At 41.4% G+C, this 10,475-nt stretch overlaps 1 long non-coding RNA gene across 1 annotated transcript; it reads right to left on the reverse strand.

The window, feature by feature from the left end:
* Nucleotides 1-4,372: 4,372 nt before the first annotated feature.
* On the reverse strand, nucleotides 4,373-7,746 carry LOC119289120. Its single transcript, XR_005141429.1, has 5 exons — nucleotides 7,240-7,746; nucleotides 6,727-7,078; nucleotides 5,664-5,866; nucleotides 4,909-4,973; nucleotides 4,373-4,419 (listed from the first exon to the last, which is right to left on the reverse strand). It is a non-coding gene; the product is annotated as an uncharacterized LOC119289120 (long non-coding RNA).
* Nucleotides 7,747-10,475: the final 2,729 nt, after the last annotated feature.

Genomic DNA, 10,475 nt, shown 5'->3' on the forward strand with positions numbered 1-10,475 from the left:
TTTTTTCCATAGAAAAGTTGGAATACGTAGATACAATGCAAGAACAAAATATGAATTGATTTTATACAACATTTATAGTAGTGATTTATTATTCTTATACTAACGGATCTCATGAAGGTTTTGTTGAGTTTTGTGTGATTGAAGTTTTCAAGTTTTGGGTTATCTTACGATGGATGAAGGAATAAGGAGTAGAAGAGCCTAAGCTTGGGGATGCCCCACATACCAAGCTATTATCCAAAAATGAGCAACCAACTAAGCTTGGGGATGCCCCCGAGTGGCATCCCCTATTTCTTCTAACGACCATCGGTATTTTACTCGAAACTATATTTTTATTCGTCACATACTATGTGTTTTTCTTGGAGCGTCTTGTATGATATGAGTCTTTGCTTGTTTTATTTTGTGTTTTTAGTCTTGATCCCTTGCTGGACACACCTATTTGAGAGAGCCAAAATTTTGTCATGACTTGTTAGAATTTCTCTCTATGCTTCACTTTAATTTTTATGAGCTAAGGACTTGCTCTAGTGCTTGATACGTCCATTTTGCATCATGTTTTTATATCGATAATTATCGCGTTATGAGCTGTTATTACACATTATGTCACAATACTTATGCCTATTCTCTCTTATTTTACAAGGATTACATGAAGAGGGGAATGCCGGCAGCTGGAATTCGGTGCTGGAAAAGGAGCAAATATTAGAGACCTATTCTGCACATCTCCAAAAGCCCTGAAACTCCACGGGAGTTATTTTCAGAATATATAAAAAAATATTGAGCAAAGAAAGTACCAGAGGGCAGCCACCCACCATCCACGAGGGTGGGGGAGGGGGCACCCTACCCCCTGGGCGCGCCCCCTGCCTCGTGGGCCCCTGGTGGCCCTCTGATGCCCACCTTTGGCTATATGAAGTCTTTCGTCAAAGAAAAAAATCACAAGCAAGCTCACGGGACGAAACTCCGCCGCCACGAGGCGGAACCAACCTAGGGCTCCGGCGGAGCTGTTTTGATGGGGAAACTTCCCTCCGGGAGGGGGAAATCATCACCATCGTCATCACCAACGATCCTCTCATCGGGAGGGGGTCAATCTCCATCAACATCTTCACCAGCACCATGTCATCTCAAACCCTAGTTCATCTCTTGTATCCAATCTTTGTATCCGAACCTCAGATTGGTATGGGTTGCTAGTCGTGTTGATTACTCCTTGTAGTTGATGCTAGTTGGTTTACTTGGTGGAAGATCATATGTTCAGATCCATTATGCATACTAGTAGAACGCTCGTGCGTTGCCACGGGCTTTTAATTTGTTTTTTCCGATTGCACCATTGAATACAAAGCATATCAAATTTTGCGTGCATAGATTTTTTCTGAATGCGCATATAATGTATATCATATTTCACATATATACAAAAGATAGTGTACGTGCAACAATCGAAAAATAATTGAAATTCAATTCATCCATAATGTAACTCGATGATGTATACATTGACAGCAATAATATAAATAAGCATATGTTACAAACTAAGATCTAATTGATGTGTTTAAGATATTCCCATTAAATATCAGAAATATTTTCTTTAGCTTCATTTGCATGATATTTCAGCAAGTATAATAAAAATTTATTTCTCAACTCATAAGCATCATGCACAAGCAATTTATATATATAATTTACATGAAAATGTAATTGAGTAAACATATACCTACAGATTTCTCATGCACTTCTGTAGTCTACTTTTTATATACAAATAAATCACTCAACATATTTTTCTTTCAGCACCAACTATCTCCGCAACCCCAGTCCATGTTCACCACCCCTCCTCAATTAGTGACATATCTGGCTCCCACTCCCCCCTCCATCAACACACACTTTTAATTTCTGACACAAAACAATGCACTTGTGCTAAATTTCACACTAAAGCTCTCTATCTCTCCTTTCTCTCTCTCTGATTGTAATATGCCAGTTTCCCTCTCTCCTTAATCCTCTCTTTCACACCCTACATATGTCCCTCGCTGCCCCACTCTATCTACCACCTTCCATCTCTCTCTCTCTCTCACACACACACACACAAACACACACACACTTCTCCCTCCCCCTTTCCCTCTCTCACAACTCAAAACTTAATTTTGCTTAGCATAACATTCGGTGGCTATAGAATATCCTAGAAGCTTAAATATTAAAGGGAAATCTTAGCCTTTGTAGGGGCTAAGACAACCTTTTGAACTTAATCCTGGCTCATTTACTCCACCATTGTAGAGCACACAAATTTATGGTTATACTCCATACAACAACAAATAAAGATTCAGAGGGTAAACTTTTTAATCCACTCCTACACTTGACATGAGCACCATGGCAACAGTTCTATAACACAACTTGTTCTTGCAAGCAAATAACTGTTAGCACTGGTTGCTCTTTGGCCAATTATAAACTTCAAGGTTCCCATTTCGTTCGTCCTCCCGTCCCGCCTCCCTATGTAACATGCCTCCTGGTACCTCATCTTCTTTGGATACTCCCATTTCGGTATTTTCCACTCTCCCACTTTTCCTTTCAGTGTACGTTGCGCACCCCACTGCCACTGGATGGCACCCCCGTCCAAGAGTACACCTTGTTGCCACCAGGCGACATCGCCATCCAGGAGTACACCAGCCGGTTCACGCCAGCCGTTGGCAAATAACAGATAGCATTGGCTGCTCTTCCGCCAATTATTATCTTCAAGGTTCCCATTCCGTTCGTCCTCCTGTCCTGCATCGTGGATACTCCCATTTCGGTATATTCCACCCTCCCACTTTTCCTTTTCTTGTACGTTGCCGCACCCCGCTGCCACCGGACAACACCCCCATCTAGGATTACACCCTGTTGCCACCAGGTGACATCGCCATCCAAGAGTACACCAATTGGTCCATGCCAGCCAAGATCAAATCCTCGGCATCATTGCAGAAGAACTTCAGCTAGTGGCTCGCTGACAATCTCCCGCAAATCCTACAAGAGGTTAGGTACAGTTCACACATCCTTTTTCACATGTGCAATTGAGATCAGATATATTATCCATACAAGGTCCTCAGAGTTATTATACTTTCAAAAATGTTAACGCCCACACGTGTGGGCGTTTGCACATCGCCCACACGCCTCCATCACCACTCATTTTGCCACGTATGAATAGATGACATCAGCAGAATTTTTTGGTTTTCGGCTTAAAAATGTTGTATCTCCTAAATAAAAAAGTGAACTAAAAATCCGTTTTCACCATTAAATCCGTCTCGACGAGATCTTCAAAACTAGACCCCATGTTGATATGTTTCGACGAATTTTTTTTTGCTAGAAGTTGCCACGATGTTTACACTGCAGTTGCCATAGGGCTTAAACTAAAGTTGCCATGTGGCAATTTTAGTTTGTAGATCATGGCAATTTTAGTATTTTGATGATGGCAACTCCAGTACTTTGACCATGAAAATTATTTTTTGTATGAACCATGGCAATTTTACATGCATGTATCATGGCAATTTTAGTTTATGGTTCATGGTAAGTCTAGTTTCTTAATTTCCCGTTTTATAAATGTCAAAATTTACTTTTAAATGTAGAAGAAAATAGCTGAAACATATCATGGCAACTTTAGTGTAAACATCATGGCAATTCATATGCAATAGACATGGCAACTTTTAATCCAATTTTTTTTTCATCAAAACATATCAACATGGGATCTAGTTTCGAAGATCTCATCGCGAGGGATTTAATGGTGAAAACGGATTTTCACTCGGATTTTTCATTTAAGAGATAAAACATTTTAAAAACTGAAAATCCAAAAAGATTCCTACATGCATGCATGCGATGATGTGGCAATTTGTTTACATTAGAGACGTGTGGTGCGTCTCCCTTCCTGCCACACGTGTGGCAGTTAGCGCGACCCTATATTTTTCATGGTGCATAATGGATCAACCGCAGTCTGGACGTTGAGATCTCATCTCATTCCATCATGTTAGCAATATATTCTGGTGGTTCAATATTAACATTAACTATGTCAAACATGTACCTATGGAAGAATCAAGCACATCAGATAACATATTTTCATGAAACTTGCCAACATTTTTGTACCACAAAATCACTCTTCTTCCTCCATCCATTATTTTCTCCTCCTGAGTCCAAGCAACTAAATATATACAGTATGCAAGAAACCAAAATCCCAGGAGAAATAAATCTTTTTGGTTCATGTGTTCTAGTCTATAAATAATGCACATATAAAAAAACCACAAAGCTAGAGGGATCACAAAAAATTACGAGGCCAAGTAAAATAGCTCAAGTATGGTCCAACATGCAATTTATGACATCATGTTCTATGCCTCAATCCTCATATCACTCTTATCAAATGAAGACAAGGGCAAGGTACATACCTATTCTTATGTTGCAGAGGAAAAATATATGACTCAATGTGCTTAGCTGCATAAAATTAATCATTTTGTCAAGTAATGTCATCCAAATAATTATCTATACCAACAAATGATCATGGTAGCTAAGAAACTTACGAGAGAAGTGATCAGTCTTATACAATAATAGCCACTAAGCTATAAAATAAAATTACCAAAATGCAGCTTCGGATAAATTATGGCTAAAGACTCTGCAAAATGCGACTCTGCGATGATAAGCTTGTTTGATCTTACATGCATTCTCTTTTACACCACACATGGTAAGCTGCAAGGTACATTCCACCTCAATAGAATGGATATAAACTATACAAATTCAAAAGGTTTGTGCACTTCCGCATTGGCAAAAATCTTGCAAGGCATAAGCCACAAAACCATGAAATATATTACAGAAAAATATTCATAATTTCACATCTTAGAATTTAGAGATATGTAGGAGATAGGAACACATGCTTGTAGTGATTCAGCAATAAATTTGAAAGTGAAAGCAAGATAAACAACTTACTGATGCGCACAGAACACCGTGGAATTGAAATTTGGGTTGCCGCATTGCAATGGTCTACTATGGTCCTGCAATAATATGTGTAAGAAAGCAAAATTAGAGTGTCTCTTGGCATAGTATACTGAAATTAAATCTACCTTTCCTCCAATCTGATAAATAAATGCACGTAGGAAGAGAAGAATATCATGCAAGATATTTCTCAAGTATTTAGCACCATACCATATCAGCAATACAAGAGTGACAAAAATTCAGTGAAAATGTTAAGAACAGAAAAGCAGGTAGCTTGGCCGGACAACTTTGCTTTGGAATGAACACATGGAGTATTGAGAAAGGGTAGCAATACAAATATATTCTTGGATGATTGAACAATTAAAAAGATAAATGGTTACAGAAAAAACTGAAACATAAACACCAGATTTGCTTTGGACAACACATAGGAAGTAGCTGAACTCAAAGCTTAACATGGCATATATGTAGGATCACTTTTCATTTCAATATCAAGGATTTGGAGTTCTGTTAATGGTTAGCGATGAAAAGAATCATGATTTGTCTCCATATTCGGAGCTGGCTAGCAGTGGAACTGCCATGCTTACTTTATCATTGCCCATTGGATAAATTTGAGTAATTTTCCTGGGAGTCACTCTGCAACTAACATGTAAATTTTAAAATTCTGAATTCGACTGCACACATGCGACACACAATTGGACGGAATCAAATAGCTAAGGTGAGACCAGAAAAAGAAAATAGAGTTCACTAACCTGTTCTTCAGCGGCTGTGACGAACTACTCGACCAATTGAACGCATGACGAGAGGGCCACCGGGAGAACAGGGATGGCAACTGATGCCTTGGGTGTGTCGGGCACCAAGTAGCAGCGGCGTCGCAAGAACCTTTTCAGCCATGACTTCACCAGTAGCCATTGCCTAGAATCATTGTGAAGTTTTTGGTAGCCTTCTGCAGATCCTAGAACAACCAACACATCAACATGGAGCAATCAGAAAATGTTACTTTGCTTCTGGCTACTCACACCAACACTAACATTCACAATAAGATCCTGGTATAAGTTGCATGCATGCATTTCTGGAGCTGCCATGAACGTACAAATTCTAATTGACACACGGAGAAACAACTATGACCTGACTTGCGTATCTTATCCTATCCTTAGATCAAATGCATTAGACAGTCAAGCTGATATATTTCAACTTTACAATTCAATGATCATGTGATCTTAATACTACAACCAACGGAGGACTAGTTGCCATACTTGTAATGGTACTTCGGGATCCCAAAGACGGACAAGGGCTGGTCCCTGCCGTTGTTACCCCGCCCGCCCCAGAAGGCGACTTGCTTCCCCGCCGGCAGCAGGTTGTTGCCCCAGCAACTTTACAATTTTAGAATGCCAAGTGTACGTTTTCCACGTGTAGGTGTAGCAGCTAACAACTTTGAACCAAACTGAAAAAATAGTTAATGGAATCCTTTCTAACCTCACAATGCCTATGAATTTCAAGTATCCATCATTTAAACATCAGACACATTGTCCATGCAAAAAGAGGTGAAAAAATCAAATCTGAACTGAACTTGACAGAATTCAGAAGTTGTATAGCCGACAATGGACCATCATATACAACAAGATCTAGTAAGCAATGCAAGAGCACACACGTACAAAGTGGTGAACATGCCTGGTTGGTACTTTAATTTAACACATCAAATCTTGGAGTTAGCTAGGTCTTGTTATGCATACAGAGTCTAACATCAAGTGGTTGAGTTAGCAATGTCTAGCACGAAGTTAGGCATGTGACCTTCATGGGAAGAACTGGACATACCAATTCATTTGCGAGGCCGGGCCAGACCAACCTGCTTCTTTCCCCCTCTGCACCAGCTCCAAGATGCATGTCTCGTCCTGGTCGATTAACCGCGACCTCGACCACTTTGATTCACTGATGCTCGGCACCGCTACCAAGACCCACGAGTCAGTCCTTGCTTGTGTCCATGGTGAAGAAGAAGTCGCAGAATGCAGATCATGGCCAACCCACCGACCACGCACACATGCGTTGGCGCGGCTCTTCGGGCGTGGCCCGACTTCTGCAGCCTGCTGAACCTTCCTCGTGCATGCCCGCACTTCCTCGGCCTCTGCTTGTTCCTGTGCCTCGCCGTAAACATCATCAGGTGTGTAACCTGCATACAAAAGAAAGATTGATAGGTTCATGTAAAACTAAGAACCATCAAATCTGATTCAAACACAAAAGAACAAGGGCAAGCTTATGCTATCCTGCCGAGCCATGACCGACACTATCCCTTGTCGTTTCGAGAGGACCAGGAGAGCACGAGCAAACCACCTCTGGACGAAGACCACCTCGTTAGCCGCGCATGGAGTCGAGGAAGGCCGAGCCAAGAATTGCGGGAGGTCGCGACGATGTCAACAATGTCGTCCCACCGAAGATGGGGGTTGCTAGAACGCCCATGCGAGAGATGAGAGGTGGATAACCGGATAAAAAACCAGGGGATCGGATCATGGGTAGCTTCCTGATCAGATCATGGGCGGGATCAAGACGGGATGGAGGATATGGATTCAGGGGATGAGAGGGGTGGGGTCGGGATCACGAGAGCTTATCCATGTCTTGGGGCGGCCATCCATGCCGGGCGGCAGCAGCGAGGTGCCATCGTGGTGGTGACGGGCGACGTATTCTAGGCGCCGGCGGCGCCGGTGTTCTCGTGATCCATGACGGTCGCGTATGCCTAGATAGGCAGATCGGCGGCGGTACCGGCGGCTACGCTGCCCGGATCGGCTGATCAACGGCGGCGAATCCGGCGAAGGCGGCAACTGCGTATCCTTGGGAGAGGGGGAGGAGTGGATCGGGACCTCGCTCGGGATCGAGGGGCACGAGGAATCGCTCGTAGGTGCGAGCGTCTGGCTAATTCTCGTAGGTTTATTTTCATAGTTTTTTTCAGAGCGAGTTTTTTTCGATCAACCAGAGGGTTTAGCACTGGACATAGTGGGAGCATACCGATTTTTTTCCTGGTTCGAGGGCGGAGGGAGGAATTGAGGGGATGCGGGAGGTGGGATCGAGGACGAAAAAAATCCGTCTCTGGTGGGACAAAAATTGACCGACGTAGACTACCAACTGCTCCATTAGGAGTAGAGATTAATACCCCTCTGATTATGAACATGAATATGCTTTGTGAGTAATTACGTTTGTTCCTAAGGACATGGGAGAAGTCTTGCTATAAGTAGTCATGTGAATTTGGTATTCGTTCGATATTTTGATGAGATGTATGTTGTCTTCCCTCTAGTGGTGTCATGTGAACGTCGACTACATGACACTTCACCATTGTTTGGGCCTAGAGGAGGGCATTGGGAAGTAATAAGTAGATGGCCCAATCATAAGCAATCTTAATTATGCTATATGGAGTCTTTCGTTGAGGGAAAAATCATAAGAAAGCTTTCGGGACGAGACTCGGCCGCCACGAGGCGGAACCTTGGCGGAACCAATCTAGGGCTCTGGCGAAGCTGTTCTATCGGGGAAACTTCCCTCCGGGAGGGGGAAATCATCACCATCGTCATCACCAATGATTCTCTCATCGGGAGGGGGTCAATCTCAATCAACATCTTCACCAGCATCATCTCATCTCAAACCCTAGTTCATCTCTTGTATCCAACCTTTGTATCCAAACCTCAGATTGGTACTTGTGGGTTGCTAGTAGTGTTGATTACCCTTGTAGTTGATGCTAGTTGGTTTACTTGGTGGAAGATCATATGTTCAGATCCATTATGCATATTAATACCCCTTTGATTATGAACATGAATATGCTTTGTGAGTAGTTACGTTTGTTCCTGAGGACATGGGAGAAGTCTTGCTATTAGTAGTCATGTGAATTTGGTATTCGTTCGATATTTTGATGAGATGTTTGTTGTCATCCCTCTAGTGGTGTTATGTGAATGTCGACTACATGACACTTCACCATTGTTTGGGCCTAGAGGGAGGCATTGGAAAGTAATAAGTAGATGATGGGTTGCTAGAGTGACAGAAGCTTAAACCCTAGTTTATGCGTTGCTTTGTAAGGCGCTGATTTGGATCTATATGTTTCATGCTATGGTTAGGTTTACCTTAATACTTTTGTTGTAGTTGTGGATGCTTGCAATAGGGGTTAATCATAAGTGGGATACTTGTCCAAGTAAGGGCAGCACCCAAGCACCGGTCCACCCACATATCAGATTATCAAAGTACCGAACGTGAATCATATGATCGTGATGAAAACTAGCTTGACGATAATTCCTATGTGTCCTCGGGAGCCCTTATGGGTCATTGGTGCTTCACTTATATCTTTTTGAGCATGGTGTGCTTAGTATTTTGAAGAAATGCTCTCTTGCTTCACTTAGATTTATTTGAGAGTTAGTAAAATTTTCAAAATTCTCTCTTGCTTCACTTAAATTAATTTGAGAGAAAGAAATATTATGCTTATGATCTTCACTTATATTTGTTTGAGCTTGTCAAAAGCAACATATGAAAATTAGTCCCAAAGTGATAGATATCCAAGAAGGCTATAATAAAAACTTTCATGAAATCACTCAAAAAAGAAACTTGATTCTTATTAATAGTTTTGAGATATGATGATGTGATATGTGATTCATCTTGATGAGTAATTATGCTTTAGTAAGAATATTGGTGTTAAGGTTTGTGACTCCCTATGCAAGCACGAAAGTCAATAGTTATGCAATGAAATTATATCCTACTTGTGGTGCATTATTCGGTGTTAGTTATGCTTAATGATCGCTTATGAGATTATTCGGTTCTTGGTTGGTCGCTTCCCAGTCTTTTGCTAGCCTTCATTTTGCACTAAGTATGATCACTACTTGTGCATCCAAAAACCTTTAAACCAGTTTTGCCACATGAGTCCACTATATCTACCTATATGCGGTATTCTTTTGCCGTTCTAAGAAAATTTGCATGTGCCATCTCTAATTTTCAAAAATAAACTTCTCTTTTGTGTGTTTGTTTCGTTCGGGGAGCGGTGAGGGGTGGCTAATTTTTTCCATGCTAGATGCGTTATTCTCAAGATGAGTGTTTATTCACTTGTCATTGCACGAGAGTAAGACAAAGGTATTAGGGATGCCCAGTCCCGAAATGAAAAAATGAATTTACTTTATGTTGTCAAATAATAAATTCCTTGGAAAGTGTTGGTATGGAGGGCAACCATGGATACGTCTAGCCATGGAAAGTGAAAGTATGGTGGAAAAAGGAATAAACTTTATTTTCTCTTTGGGAACCGCCTATGATATATCTAAGCATGGAAAGTATTGGGAACTCTAAGTCGTTTTCGTTGGTGGGATGGATACACGTCCCAAAATGTTTTTATCTCTAAGTTTTTTCCGCTTTGAGCTCTGGCACCTCCACAAATCCCTACTTCCCTCTGTGAAGGGCCTATCTTTTACTTTATGCAATTTTTATTTTGAATTTGAGTCTTCATCTTCTCTTATAAAAAGCACCAACTAGGAGGCAATATGATCTTACTTGAGTATTGGGTGTAGCTAATATGCGAGTGTGTTTCATGAATGGGTCAATGGTTGAGCATG

This window comes from Triticum dicoccoides, chromosome 4A, assembly GCF_002162155.2.
Source record: "Triticum dicoccoides isolate Atlit2015 ecotype Zavitan chromosome 4A, WEW_v2.0, whole genome shotgun sequence".
NCBI classification, from domain to species: Eukaryota; Viridiplantae; Streptophyta; class Magnoliopsida; order Poales; family Poaceae; genus Triticum; species Triticum dicoccoides.